The 16,000-nt window shown below is 41.0% G+C and overlaps 1 protein-coding gene across 3 annotated transcripts in view; it reads left to right on the forward strand.

Moving 5' to 3' along the window:
- The first annotated feature begins 5,420 nt into the window (after window positions 1-5,420).
- The window catches only part of WASF3 (WASP family member 3), a 70,201-nt gene continuing 59,621 nt past the window's right edge, over window positions 5,421-16,000 (forward strand). For 2 of the 3 annotated variants that reach the window (XM_064645402.1, XM_064645406.1), the window contains exon 1: window positions 5,421-5,531. The gene's annotated coding sequence lies outside the window, so the exon portion shown is untranslated. Of the gene's footprint in view, window positions 5,532-6,315; window positions 6,335-16,000 lie in introns of those variants that run through there. The other variant, XM_064645403.1, reaches the window with a different exon arrangement.

Raw genomic sequence — 16,000 nt, forward strand, 5'->3', positions numbered from 1 at the left:
ACTATCCCAGTTTAATTTTAGTGTGAACTTTTCTATTTGCAGTCAGTTTACATATATTTTTGAAAGCTGGTTTCAATAAAAATCCATCTCACCTCTGAGATTCATGCATTTAATTTTCTTCTGGTGCTTTACAACCTTTATCTCCAAACCTTAATCTTAGCTTCTTCCACTCTGGGACATCAGATGCCAAGTCCATTGGCTAAGCCTAATTGGTGATCCAGCAGTGCTTAGCAGTGGGGGTCAGGGAGTTGGAGAGGGGCATCTCAGCTGGAAAATAGGCTTCCTTGTCCAGCTACTGAAAGATGGTCTCACTGGCCTTGTGCCACTCTCCAGCCATATAACAGGATATAACAGTGCACTTGTCACAGGACTCCTAAGGGGAAGCCATGTACAATAGGCCAGGGAAAGTTCAGAAGCACTTTGTGCTCATTGTTGTGCAAACCTGTACACACATTTGGTCCCTGCCATCTAAATGGCTGTGCAGAGAAACTGATTTCAGTGAGGCAGATACTAAAGTCAGTAATCAAAACATTCCCATGACAGCTTTATTCTGATGAGTTATGCATACCTGCATGGTTGGAAGAGTAGGATACTTTCATATTTTTTATATTTTTTCTTAATTTTTTACTGTATGCCCCATGTTTTTTTGCTATGTGATATGCCTCCTTACAATTCCAGAAGCATATTTTTTTATTGGCACCCACTATGATTTTTATAACTGAATAAAAAGAAGAAAAATAATTTAATGTAACTAAGCCTTTCATCAGAGCCATCTCCTTCCCTTACCCTACATTACATCCTCCACTGCAGCTAATGTCTGTTCAAAGAGGTGGGATGCTGCTGGGATATTCCAAGATCTTCAACAAGGTTGGGTTTGAAGTTTTGCACATCCATGCATCATTCAAAGTACCTTCATATCTAAGGCAAATCACAGAGGTTCAAATATAAGCCAAAGTCATGTTGGTCTGATAGCTCACCTTCATGCTCTGGTTGTGTCTAACTGTTCCCCTGCCTTTCCCAAAGCAGGAGATGTTAATGGAGTACAACACTGAGGCACTCTCTCTTTTCTATTGATGAGAGGAGAGATTTCTAAAGGGACATAAGGGAGCTAGATGATAGCCTCTTGCTGAAAGTCAGTGGGAAATGGATGGTTGCAATCTGTGTTGGTAAACTTTACACTTGATACTACAAGAGAGACAGACAATTCAGGTGGAGTGAGGCTACCAATAACTATTGGACATCAGGCTGGGAGCAGTCCAACATAGTTATCATGAATCTTTCAATATCTATGTCTGTTTATGGGCTCAGTAGAGTGAGACAGCAGCTAGGGACTTCCCAAAACTCAGCTGTATAAATCCTCAGGCACTGAACAACATGTTGCTACTCCTTAGCCTTTTATTTTTATCCAGGAAAGCCTGTTTTTACCTATATAAGAGATTTTTTTTTCCCCTTGATGTTATATGTCTGTTATGATTGATGGTCATAATACAACGAGGCACAGAAGTTTAGGAAAGGACTGCTGGGTCTGTAGAAAGCATATGGCTACAGTCAATCCAGACAGGAGAAATAAAATTCAGCTCATTCTTAGCTGATGGAAAAGCGTTTGGTATGGCATGCTTTGAAACATTTCATACAGTCCTGTTTGCAGAAACCCAACTATCCTCCCCTCCCCTGCCCTCGCCTCTGGTTCTTGATTCTTACCTTGATCCCATTAGTCCTAGTTGTGCCCTGCACTGCACTAAATCAACAGTGTATAACTAACTACAGCTTTCTGTATATAATTTTTTAATCTCTCCCGGAACTTGAAATCATGTCTTTCCTGTGTTTATTTTTATAAAGGGAGCTTGTTCAACTGGCAATGCTGTAAAATCATTAAGCAACTATGTCCACTCCTGCTATAGATCATCAGTCCTTGCTTCATAGGATGTCCTGCTACAGTGTCCTCCCAAAATGTCAGAGCCAGCAAACAAAAACAAGCACTTTGCATAGCAAATAGCTTTTATGACTTACAGTTAATGGACCTTACTATTAATTGGCAGAATTACAACTCCTGTTTAGTTGATGAAAGTAGCTGTCTTGAAAAGTTATTAGGCTTCCTTTTGTTCTTGCTTCCCTGCATTTTTTTTTTCTTGAGATTGATTACACAGTGACACGGAACTTATATTGAATGTTTCCTTTGAGGATCTACTTGCATCTTGGTTTCATATTTTTTGCTAGTCTTTCAGTATTCCAGTAATCCAGGTATATTAGAGGAAAACAATAAAGAAAACACAAAATAGTTAGTAGTCTCAGGAAAATATTCCTGAAAAATATGAGTAGCATGGTAATATCAATAGCATTGAAAATATGAATAGTATGAGAAGCACGTACACAGACTTATCAAGACTAAATAGTTTTGTGATAATGGAAAATAAATAAACTCTATTAACAGAGATGTAGAAATGCATAAAGCATCTGAGGTTGTGCAATGCCTGTATCTGCTAGCTGTCCTAAACCAGTCACCTCAGCCAAAACATGGTTCCCCTTTCTGTGGGGTGCGGCTGTGACTGGAGGGAAAGCAATTTATTTCAAAAGCTGATTCAGCAAGAAACTCTGCAGGGGCCCATCAATGTACCATTAATAATCAGAGATGCTGTAATGATTATTGCTTGCATTGTAAATCATTTGTGTAACACTATTTATTTTAGCATTATTCAGCAATTTTGTGTTTCCTGAAAGATAAAAAGGTTTCCTTATCATGAAATATGCTCCTCAGCAGGAACCAACAAGCTGTATAACAGCCTTTCAAAATATCATTTCTTCTTATGCTGTACCTTTTTCTTTGGTGAAATTAACTATTCAAGAAAAGGAGGCTCCTATAAATTTGATCTAAACCAGTGATATTATAAGCAGAGACTAAGAAAATATCATGCTCACTTCTAGTAACTCATCTTGGCTTTGGTCTCCAATAACCCTCCCTTTTCATTACTCTCTGAAGTCTGATTCTTCCTCCAAGTGAAACTAATAGAAGATCAGTCCTGGACATCTCTTGGTATGCCAGTCCAAACCTGTATCTGCTGCCTTTAGAGAGCTTTTCTGAAGCATGATTTACCTAAAAAATAATATTGGTTCAGAAAAAAACCTGATTCCATTATTCCTTGCATTTAATTTAACCACCTTTTTTTTTCTTTTAATGAAAACTCAATGTGGATTCAATGCAAATTGTTTGGCAGATTTGCTTTATTTGCAAATTCAAAGGCAAGGTCAAAACAGCAGTAATAAAGCTGTGCCTGAGTTCCTTTTTTTACGAGATGTACATATTATTAAAAATAGCATTTAAAATGTCATGAATACAGAGGAGAAAAACGAAAGCTAAAAATGAATCCAGGAGCCTGGGAAGCAGCTGGAATTAAATAAATGTTAATTAATACCTTGCATCACACAGGCTACTTACTTGTATAGATGGAGCGGAAAAAAAAGTACTGGTAGAGATAGGTCTGTTTGAAACTAATATTTTTCAAGCTCAAGATCCCATTTTCAGCATAAAAAGAGCACCACAGAATGAGTATGAATGCAGCTGTATTTTAACAATACCAGGTCCTTTCCCCTCTCTTATTTTACAGTCTCTGAAGAGACTCTCTTGCTGCATATGTGTTTTAGAGAAAATACTCTCAATTTGAATAGAGAACAACTTTTTCTCAAAACCTAGAGACTATTTTCCTCTCAGGATTTTTGTCACACTGAGCCCGTATGCTGAGTAAAAAGCCTGTTGCTTCCTTCTTTTAGGGTTATGTTGCTTAATGACTTCTTTTCTGTTTGCTTTGCTAGTGATCATAAAACTGTCACCATCTGCACTTCAAAGCTGGCTTGCTGCTTTTCGCCACGAACCTTGAGTGATTACAGCCGTGGTTCTCAGCTGTTCCTTCTTACCACGACTGATATTAGTATCTTAAATACAAACAATTTTTCTGAAAATTACAGCAATACCACATATTATTTCTGTGAAGAGGAGGTGCTCCTGAACTCGCAACTTTGCTGTAAGGCAAAATGTGGATAACTGGGTAGGTAGTGGTAAAACCGGGTAGTGAGTTCAGTAAATATTTGGTTGCCAAAGATGATTGACTTGAGATGGCGTTCAATAACTCTACTTTCAGCTGTGATTATCTATTGACTAAATGATATTTATTCAATATTATTTCACAGCTCCAGACACCACTGCCCCACCACCCGTGAGGGTCCAAGTGTCTGGAGTGGAGCAGCCTGAGCCTCCGAGGATATGGACAAGCTGCTGAGCTGGTTAGATTGGCTGCTCATCATCACAGTGGGCTCTACTACCTAGTGCTCTTCTCTAGAGCATCATTCCAAGCCATGATCACTGTGGAGCTCCTGAGCTGTCTGTTCCAAACAAAGGCCAAGCAAGCCTCCACTGATCTGGACAGCCTGCTGACCTGGGCAGGGCAGCTGGTCATGATCTCTGTGAACTTGCTGGATTTGGGTGTACTGCGTTTGTTATTATTATTTATTGGAGAACCACGAGCCATTAAAGTTGGCTTGGCAATTGTTCTACCGACCCTAGCCTTCCAAAATCTCATTCACATGATAAAGTCTCACTTACTTTTTTTTCTAAAGGCTTTGCAGAAAATAACAAAAGCCCCCGCCATGGGGATAACCACAAAGGATGCGAACCCGCGCCAAGCAGGAAAGGGCACATTGTTGGGGCTGGGTCAGCAGCTGCATCCCTGCCAAGCACCTGCCCTGCGGTGGGGCGCCTGTCGGTATAAACGTGAATCTCTCGGGGGCCTGGATGACCGGGAGTTGGATTCAGCAGGAATTGGGTCGCAAGGGCAAGCAAAGGGCAGCGGGGGTGGATGCCTGCGGAATGAGGGCAGAGGTGCCTCTTCTTGCGAGCAGAAAAGGGGCCGGGAGGTGGCTGGGTGAGAGCACAGACCCCACGAGCAAAGTGGGGGAGACGCCAGATGGCCCCGGGGGCTGCGCGGGACCGGGCACCGCTGTCCTGCCGCCGGGGCCGGGCGGGAAGGGGCAGCTGTGGCGCCGGGGAAAGAGGCGGCCGCTCCCGAGAGGAACGTGGGTCTCGGGAGCCCGAGGACAGCCCCCGCACACCGGCGTCTCGGGCCACCGAGCGGCGACAGCCAGGCCAGAGCTGTGCTGGGCTGGAGGGGAGGGAACGACGGGCACGGCCGAGCCGGGCAGCGGGAGGGAGGAATGAGGGCAGGAGCGAACTGGCCTCCCCCGCGCACGGCCGCTCGCGAGCCCCAGGTAGGGGTCACTGATTGACAGATGTCCCCGCCCTCCCGGCGTTCCCATTGGACACTCTTCACGTCAATCAGCGAGCGGCGCGGCCAAATCCTCCTTCCCATTGGCGCATCTCGCCCCGCCCCTCGCGGCACGGGCCATAAGGACTGTGAGGGGGCGGGGCCCCGGCCCGGGGGGGGCGGAGCGGCGGCGGCTTAGCCCGCGAAGGCGGTGGCGGCCGGAGCGGCGGAACGGCAGCGGCTGGAGCGGGATCGGGATGGGACGGAGCGCGGCGCCAGGTGGGTGCGGGGCTTTCCTCCCGCGGCCGCCGCGGAGGGAGGGAGGGAGGAAGGAAGGGCAGCCGGCGGCTTTCGGAGGGTCCTGTCCCCGCCCGTGAGGGGCGCGGACGGGGAGCAGCCGCTTTTTAGCGGTCTCCCGCCGGCGGGGATAATCCCGACGCTGCCCTGCGGGAAACCCCTTTCTCCTGCCGGCCGCGGCGGGGGCGGCGGTGGGTCGCTCCGGGGCTGCCGGCTGTGCTCCGCTGGCCGGGCTGGGCTGCCCGTCCTGGGGCCCTCCCGCCTCAGCTTTGTTCGAGCCCTCCCGCCGGCCTCGGCCCCTCGCCGGAGCCGCGGGGCACGTCCCTCTTCCCCCGCCGGTCGGGGTGGAGGCTGTGGAGCCCCTGTGCGTGGGGCCGGGGACAGGCCCCCGGACTGTGCCCCGCAGCCTCGGGGCGCTCCGGCCGGGCTGGAGCGGGAACGCGGTGCCCATTCCCGGGAGCCGCCAGCCGGGGGCTCATTCCCCGCTCGTGTTCGCCCCCCGCGAGTGACCCCGTGACATCGGCAGGGCTTTCTGATGTCCAGCGGTCTTCAAGTGCTTAAAAATAATCGTCTTTGGCTTTGAAGGGCGCTGGGAGTCCTTGACAGCTCGGGAACTTTTAAACCCTTCCCCTCCCACCCCCGGTGGTTTTTTGTGGGTTAATTGTTTTTTCGACTTGCTTCTGAAGTAAATGTGTCGCTGAGAAGAAGCTAGGAGTCTGAGTGAGTGCAGGCGTGTGAAGACGGGGATTTATCTCGGCTGAATGTCTAACACTGACCTAAAAGCAGTTAAGAAATGCTTTATTTATTCTTTTTCTTCTCGTTTCTGATTCAGTTCAGTAATCGCTGCAGATAACTTAACAGGAGAAGGGCTGATAGTTTTAGGTTGAGCAGCAGTCTGTGAAGTGGGGCCAGTAGTTGAGTGATGGGTTATTGGATGCAGTTGTGAGGTTCCTTGATAGAAAACACTTCAAAGCACAAATGGTTTAGTTTGTGTGCTGCTTGTGCAGGAATGGGAAAATGCTGTCTAGCTGTGGTTCTTTTGCCTTTTTTGTAAACTGCAGGGAATAAGGGGAACATATTCCTATTAGAAAAAGATGGGGGCAGATTGTGAAAGCAGCCAGGAACTTGAAGAGACTTTAAATCTGGGGACGAGGAGGTTTGTTTTGTCTTGCCTATTGTGCAAGACTGGCCTATTTTTTTTTTTTGGTCCTTCTTTTAAAAACTTTACATAAGAATCAAAAAATGTTACATTTATAGCAGACAGACTATTGTTTTGACTTTGCCTGATACAGTATTTTCCATAAGCTAATGAGTGTACTTGAAGAAAGGAATGAAGTAATGGAATAAGACTGCAGTTCTTATCCTCCAGCATGCTGTGCCACACCACAGTGATCTGTAGTTCAGGTGGTAAATTATTGGCCTCCAATATATGGAGGCTGATGTGATATGGAATAATTATATTAGACTAGTGTTCAATTTGGAAACATGTTAGATTGAAGTTACAGTTTAGAGTACTTGGAAACTTAAAGGATTCAAGATTCAACCCTGTATTTGAGCCATGGAGTTGAGCTTTGTTGTTATGTTACAGCTTTTTGCCTTTAAGTTCTCATCAGAAGAAAATATGCTAAGATGGAAGGACAGTTATCTGCTCACAAGCCCTAAGTCATTCTTACTCAGTAAGAATGCGGCTTTCACTAAGTCCTTCAGAAAGAATTAGGATGTTTTATCTGCAGCTCTTCAATTGAGACCAGGACCAGACTATGTTCCCTTGAATGATGTGGGAACTGGATTTGTTTCCAGCTGAATTTTGGGGATGAGTTGTGCAAAGCAAACTTTTTTGGCCCCTTGCTGGAAGATTGCTTTTGTGTTTATATAGCTAGCAGCAGTATGAATGGAGTTATTAGGCAGTGAACACAGAGGTTTTGTTGTACATGAAATAATATATAATTGAGCCAGTGCTCTTCTCATTTTCCATGGCTATTTTCTTCAAATAAAGAGAAAATATAAAACATTTTTTTAATCAGATACTGAAACAATAGTCTTGATTATACACAATAGTTACTGAAATTGAATGGTCTTTGTTAATCTTCCCATTTGTCCGCGCAAGTATTAAAAAATGAGTTTACATGTCAGAAATAGAATCAGTCGTGCTTAAAAAAGGTATTTTCATAGCAGGAATAAGTTTTTGAGGCTTCTTGTTTGATTTAGATGGTACAACACATGACATTTGGTAGTTAATAACAGCATAAACCTGCTTTGTTTTTCCGTGTATGCCTTGTCTGTACAACATGCCTCAAAGGATTATGATTTTAGGAGTAGCAATATAAACTTCTTAAGGATCAACTGCTCTTTGGTATCCCTACTTCAGTTTAGGTTTATTTACATTATTCTTCAGTGAGAAGGTACATGCCATATATTTTTCTGAAATAAGAATAATAGTGTCTGTGGGCAATATTCCTGTATGGAGGAAAGAGGAAGAAAAGCCATAGTGTGACAGATGATAGGAATACTGTTTTGGAGTTTCTCATACAGCGATTAGAAGGACAGGGTTTGTGAGAACCTAACCAAACTAGAGCAGATACTTTGGTGAAGAATTCTTGAAGAGCTAATGGTAGCTGAGTGTTTCAGTCACTGTATCAGTCTCACCTGGACAGTGAATTAGCTTTCATGCCTTTGCAAGTCTTCCTTTTTTGATTAAACTTCCTGCATGGATAGTCACATCTTAGTGGAGTCTTTGTTCTTTTCAGCAGCCTTCTAGAGCTCTCTTGACTGCTTTTCCTGAGGAAGGAGCAAGAAATATTGTTGCGGTTAATTGCAGTCTGCTCTTGCAGGCCTGTCTTTAGTTGGTGTGTATTTAATGTTTCTTGTAACTGAGCTCGAATCTGATACAGGTTGTATTATGCAGACCTTTTTGGACTTTTTAATTCAAATGTGATGTGTTATCTTCCTGATTCACGTGTGGCTCCAATTAAAATTTTTGGACATTGTAGTCATTCCTGTGACTTATTTTTATTTTATTTTTGCTTGCATTCGATACTGAGTCTGTGTATTGTGAATTACACTACTGAACAGGCTATGTGTGTCCAGTGGGTTATGATATGAAGGTTTGTTAATTACCTCGTAATGGAAAGATAGTAGTATACAGTACTGATGGGGAGCAATTGGTTTTATCAAGCTCATTTTGTAGTTCTCTAACATTAATGCCCTTCAGTATATGGAGATCATTGATAGGATCAGATTACAAATGTCTTCCACTGTTGTATATAACTGTACTTTGCCTTCAGAAACTCCCCTGTACAAGGAATATGATGGGTCGCAGGCTGACTGCTTATTCTCTTAAAAGAAAAGATAAAAAGGTACAGGGTGAATGATAACTTCCACGTGTGGAGTACTCGCATCCAGAATACCTGTAATCTAAGAAAAATCAGTGTCTCAACTAAGAGTTAAATTGAGGCATCTTGAGCCTTAGTACTTACATTCTCTTCTTAGTCTGCCTTTAGATGTAATAATGAAAATAACCTGAAGCTATGCCAGGTTTATTTGTTCAAGTTCAACCAAGTGCTTTCCTTCAAATTTAACTGTTATTTAGATCTAAGTGTTCAGAAGCCAACTTGTGGTAAAGGCTGTTGAAATGTTGCACTGGGGTGTGGGTTCTTTTACCTGGAAAAATGCTGTTGTTTTTCACCCCTCTTTTGAAAACTTGAATAACTGAAATATTTTCAGCTACTGATAGATGTAATTTCTTTGTCTGCCAAAAGGGGACACAAAATATTGGGGAAGAAATTAAGAAATTTGTTTTTAGAAACAGCTGGAGCTCAAAATGGAAGTATTTGTTCTGATTTAGGCTGTAAACTTGGAGTTCATCTTGTTTGATTTCTTTATTTTTTGTCAGGTGAGATAGTTGAAGGCTTGTTAGTATGGTGAGCATTTGTTGGCTTTGCTTGGTTGTTCTTTTTTGAAAAAATCTGACTTTGTGTTGAGGATTTATAGGTGTCTTGAATTTCAACACATTGTGAATTAGTTTTTTCTTTCACATACTGAAGTATTCTGCCATTAAGCTGATGTTAATTTCTGGGTTTAGAATTGATCCAGAATGTTTGTTTTTTTTTTTTTTTTTTTGGTGGACCTCTCTGTTTAGCAGTATTTTAGTTACTCCTTTTGAAGATTCTTGGAGCTCCTTCCTACCTGTTAGTGACAAATATAATGTCTTTATTCTAATGGAGTGTCAGTATCTTTCAGAATTCATGCTTTACAGTCATCATAATTGATATAAATAGAAGTAGCCTATTCTAAGGCAGTTGTACCTTCCATTAATTTGTTAAAAGTGAGTTTTAGGTTGACTTAAATGTATTTTTCTTCAGGAGAAGAAAACACCTGAAATTTTAAAATGTTGTGCACAGAATTACAGGCTGGCTTTTTTTTCCTCTCCAGTTCCACAGATCAAAAATCTATTTTACTGTTTCTTTGTCATGACCTTTTATTCTACATCCCTGTTGTGGAAATATGCCTGTTGCAGAAGCTATAGAAAAATTTCTTGAGCTAAAACTCTATCAAGCAATATTCATTTACCCAGCAGCATGCACAAATAAATTTACATAAAGTAAAAATATTTATTACCTTGAAGTTCAAATGAGGCAGAGTTTTTGGAGGCTTATGCAGGGGTTTTGTTTCCTCTTACACTGGTATAAAAGCAGAGGAAGTTCAGGTTGGGTGTTAGGAAAAAAGTTCTTCACCAAGAGTGGTGGTAAAATACAGGGAAGTGGTTCTGACCCCAAACCTGTCATGGTTTGAGAAGCATTCAGACTAGTTTCTTAGGTACCTGGCTTAACCTTTAGGTTGCTTTATGTGGAGTCGGGAGTTGAACTTGATGATAGTCGTGGGTCTCTTCCAACTCAGGATAATCTATAATTCTATAATAGATAAAAGGTATAATATAATAGTATTTTAGAGGGCTTGAGTTTTCACTGACTGTTTAGAAAATAGCGTGTGAAAAAATATTTCCTTTTGCTCTTGATACACTCATAGAAACTAAAAGTGAAAAAACACCTCATCGGTGAGGACTGAAAGGCATGTATAATCTCATAAAAAGTGTTTTATTCAAGTGTGGTTGCCAGGGCCAAGAGAACATAATGTTAAAGCTGCGTGTAAAGGACAGTGAGTATAAGTTGTGAATTACTGGAACTCTGCCCTATTTATAAATGGAGAACATTATACAAAATGTGACCATCAGGACTTTTTCCATGGATTGGTTAACTGGTTGTCTGCTTGTCACTTGCTGTGGAGTGAGATACAGTTGACAGAGCTTTTGGTAGGATATGGGGTTCAAATTAAATCTAGAGGTGAAGTTTGTTTCAGTGCTGAGGGACTGTAATGGCCATCTTAGTCTGAGTATTCTCTTATTTGAGGGTTTATAGTTAATATATGCAGTGATGGCTGATGTATGCAGCTGTTGCCCACTCCTCTCTCTCCAGCAGCTTTTTCTTACACCTAGCATTGCTGTTCTTGTTGCAGAGCCTTCCTCTTTGTCTTTTCTGTTGTGCTTCTGATGTCCTGTAAGGTAAGGACAGTGGTGTTTGGGTCACTGTTGTGTACCTGAGCGGAGGGGCTGGTTAGAGCAAGTGTATATAACCCTTGGATCTGTGTATCACTTCATAAAAAAAGGTTGGTAAAGGTATAAACAGATTCTCTTCTGCACGCCAGTGACTTGAAAGATGAAATGGCATTAGGACATGGACTTTCCTCATAGCCAAAGACCTTAATACTTCAGCTGACGGATCCCAGGTTTCTTGTGCATCTTCACAGTGGCAATCACTTTGCTTATAATAAGTAATAGTTGGAGAGCTTGTGTGTGTAATTGGTGATAGGCATAATACACCAAAACATGTTAATAGTATCCAGTGAACGTTGGAATTGATACCTTGATGTTTGTTTTGAAATCTCATAGTTGAAAAGGTCAGTATCCAGTGATGCTGAGGAAAACCATTCATCTGCTGTGGACTTGGTTTTGTCCTAACAGAGCAACAGGCAGCTGTGGGGATAAAGTGCTAAAAGACAAGGCCTGCAAAGCTTGTTTTATTTTGAAACTTCAGGCAGCCTTTAGAAACACTTCTTTGAGAAGTTCTTCTGCCTCATTAAATGTGAATGCAGAAATAAGTTTGAACTTCTGAATTAGAAGGGGGGCTTTAGTGGAAATTTGGCTTTTTAGTTTGTTTTTCTGCAGTGGTTAGAACTTGCCAATGAATTTTCTATAGAATGTTGAAATTCTCTGGAACTTATATCAGCACAGGTTTACTGTAGAGTTATTTCCTGGGAAAGTAATGTTTTTCTTTTTAAAGCGTGGCTGCTGCTTTGAATGCTTAAACAGCTGCAAACATGGACAAGAATACATCACTTCAAATGAAGCCTTTGATTTTATGCTGAATTTGAAGACACTTTTGTATGTGTATCAATGTTTTTTGCACACAGTTGGAATATTGAAGTTTCCTTTAACCTCTGCATGCCAATTCAGGAGCTGGAGTGGGGCTGCAGTTTTATCTTGTGTTTAAAGAGGATGTCTTGCTACAGTTATACAAGTAGTTTGGTTGCAGTTTCAGGTTATCTAACTGAATAGTAGGAGAAGGCTGTTTACATTGCCAGACAAGCAGATGTGCAAGCCATGTGCTTTCTATCCACCCTTCTTCTGGCAGAAAGAACCAGAAACTAGCATTTGAGTACCTTTTTTTTTTTTTTTTTTCTGAATGGAGGAGATCCTGTCTCCTCCTGCTCAGTCAGCTTGCTTCTCTTGAAGCTTTCTGCTTTTCAAATCCTACAGGTCTTGTACATCTTCACTGTAGCAATTGCTGTGTATTTATAGCAAGTCAAGAGTTGTAGAGCTTGTGCATGGTAAGCATGAAATACCTGAATGTTGAACTGATGAGTTACAAATGCCTTCAAGAGCAGTGTCTGAGAATGCACTGAGTATAGTCTTCCAGCCCTCAAAGGAGATGTTGCTATTGTAGCATTTGCCTCTGTCATCAAACACTGCTCATACTCTTGTAGACTGTCTTGAAATTTCAAATATCCTTTGATTCAGGTTGAGTAACTGTACACAATCATAGGGATAACGTGAGGAGCAACATCTAGTTATAGCTCAAGATAATAATGCTGTAAAAACAGGCCTTGATGTCTAGCTACTGAATTTTTGTGCTGGATTTGCACTGCTAATGACAGGAAAAACTTCCATGTTGCTGGACTAATAAGTTGTTGAGTTTTTAACCTTAAGGACTTTTATTATCCTGAATTATCTGCATCTGAAATACTCATCATCATGGCTAGGCTTCGCGAATGAAGATTTGGGATCTGAAATACTACTGTAACATCATTGGGATTCTGATCCTACTTTTCTAAAATCTTTGCTATTCTACTGGAGAAGGTACATGCTTTGTGAAAGGTTTTTCTGGTTGCCATACTAACAAATGTGAGGCCCTTGAAGTTTGTATGGATCTGCAGCTTGCGGTCATGCTTGGTCACTCAGCTGGCTTGATGCTGGAGCAGGTTTAGCAGTCTTCAGTAATTTCTGTATCTTGGAGGGTGATGGAAAGATTCTGTGCAATGGGATTTATAACTCTACATGCAAAAACTGGGAAATGGCAGGTAAAACTCCACAAGTGGGGAAATTTCAGAACTTCTGTTGTTGTAGATGTTTTAAGTGGACTAAACATTTTACATTATTCAGTAAATTGGTCCAGTTACTATTTCTGTGAGTTATTAATGAAGGACAAAGTCAAATATTGTAGCGTATTGGACCTTTGTCTTAAAATTGTGGCTTTCTGAAATGTACAGAAATAAGTCTTATGAAGGATATAGTCCAATTTATATGTTTCTGTTAACTGTCTTGTCTTTTAATCTGAAACTATTGAGGCAGCAGTGAAGTAACTACCTTTATTGGGCAGGTAGTATTGCTGCCTGCGACAACAGCAGCTGAAACCCCAAATCCATCGCTTTCTGTCTCTGTCCCATGTTTTGAGATGAAGCTGTTAATGTTCTTTGTGTGCTACTTCCTCATTTGCATTTTCTGTTCCACTTCCTCCTGCTGCAAACTCTCTCTAGTGCATTTCTTCTGAAGTCTTCTTTTACTTCCCTTTGACACTGTTTTCTATATCCTAGTATTCCCTGTAAAAAAGAAAAACATTGTCATGAATTTCTGCTTCATGTCATTTCTAGTAAAACCCACAGATGCCTTTTTTTTTGAGAGTGAAATACTTGGAGATGTAAAAAAACCAAACCACAACAAAAACCCTTCCTACCGCCACATCCATCCTTGAAGAAATCTAAAATGGAGGGAAGTAGATGCAACACATGAAGTGTAAATCCTTGCCAAATGCAAATCCTTCCTCCCTTAACTGAGTGAACTGCTTACTATCAAATTTCTTGAAGCCACAGAATGTTATTTTTGGCAGGAACATCAGAAAGAGTATTCTTTCTTTTAAACAGTTGTTGTTTGGAAAATAAGCATATGTTTGGCATCATCATGGATTTCTAAAAGAGGAAAAAATGGTTTTATTTTCAAAACTTGTAGTACAACTGTATTTTCAGCCGAATCAAATGTTAAATGCTTCTGGAATCTTAAATACAGTAATGTGTCTGTACAGTTGGTTCTCAAGGTTGAAACAACAAGCACAGTTAGCCCTGAAGCTGCTAAATGCTTATCAAAGCTTGACAAAAGTTTCCCTCAGCCAAGTTAGCTGAGGAAGTTAGAGAAGCTCATAAGGAGCCTATAATAATTAAGTTTTGTAAAGCTAAATTAAATGTTGAGGTTCAGATATATAAAAAATACGGATTCCTTTTGTACTTATGGTAAGGGTGATGTTCACCGGAAGATCTGTGGCTGTAAATTGGTAGTTTGAGCCTCTTGTTCATCTTGGTGGAATTATGGCTGTTAATGCCTTTGAATATGAAGCATTAGAAAATATATTAAATTATGTTTTGTTAACCTAAGGGATGCCAGTTTAAACAGTGAACAGCTTTGATTTGTTGGTCAAAGATAACTTTCTTTGTTGCCTGGTCGCAGAACAATAAACATGGCATAGAACAGTCACACTTACTCAAAGAAGTTGGTCTAGGTTCGTGCTTCAGGGATAGGCTAACAAAGGAGAAAAATCATGTGCTTTAGCACTGAGTGGGAAACATTAGGGAGATTTAACTGCGAGGGTAGGAAGTATGGGTGATGAATCTAGGGGAATATAAACAGTGAATTTAATTAAGAGTTACTGAAAGTTGTTATATTCTCTTTAAGATGTCCAACCTGATATTTTAGAACTACAATATGGAGGAAACCATCAAACAAAAGCCTGTCTGAAATACAAAGCTTGAAGGACAAGTGTTCTTTTGTCAGAAGTGGATTTTTGAGCTTTCTAAATCCATTTTGAACAAAATACTGAAATAAATGTAACTGTAGGAAGATAAGACTGTAGAAATAATTGAATTCCTCTGTGGATTACTTAATTTGCATTATATTAGTAGTGTTCTATAAAATAAGCCTTACATACCTTTTTTTTTTTTTTTTTGCTTATTTCTACAGGTGTATAATGAAGTGTTGATCCTCTTTTCTTTTTCAAAGCATACAGAGCTTGCTGATTTAAATCAGATTTCCTATTGGGTATTTAAAGAAGTATAAACTTGGCCAAAGTTTATACTTGAGCAGTATGTTTTTCTGCAGGCTTGAAACGGCTTTTGGTGATTCTGAGTATGAAAGAACATGACCTATGAACAGCTGCCCATAAATAGTAGTTTTGGTGCAGAACATAGTTATTTACATGTTAACCTGGTAACAGGCCACTCCTAAAGAAAAGCCTCTCTCAAGGGCAAAGCATCTCTGTACTATTGTTATACTTGAAAATGAGGTAGTTGTGAAAATATAGGATCTTAAAAGGGTTGGGGCAATAACCTCTAAAAAAAAAGGTGATTCCCATGGTAATCTGCAGCAAGAGTTTCTAAAATAAGAAAGCCAGTATGCGTCTATGCTGCGCTGAAAGAAAAATTATTTATTTGGGATCAGGCAATAGTTTTAAGTGCTACCTCATAAAGTAGACTTTGAAAAGAAAACCCCAAACACCAACAAAAACAATCCCCAAAACAAACATGGTTCCATGCCATTTTGGATGATCTGTTTTAGTTCATTGTACTTGATGCAGAATTTGCCAGGGATTTCATAACCTGTAACAACCTGAATGGTCAGCTCAGATTATTGTGGTGCTTCTACCACCTCACCACTTGTTGGTCTTAGAGGTCATGTCTGAAGAGTTACAGGAGGATTTCAAACAAGGTCACGTGGTAGAAGAGTAAAGGCATCAAGTTCTTGATCTGGTGTGGCTTTGCTTGTAAGCCTCCACACATCTGCAGTGCACGTGCTGGTGTACTGTGAGCAAAAGCTGAAGGCACTGAATATGAGAAGTTCTCAAACTTTTAACTGA

The sequence above is a fragment of the Pseudopipra pipra genome, chromosome 2 (assembly GCF_036250125.1).
Source record: "Pseudopipra pipra isolate bDixPip1 chromosome 2, bDixPip1.hap1, whole genome shotgun sequence".
NCBI lineage: Eukaryota > Metazoa > Chordata > Aves > Passeriformes > Pipridae > Pseudopipra > Pseudopipra pipra.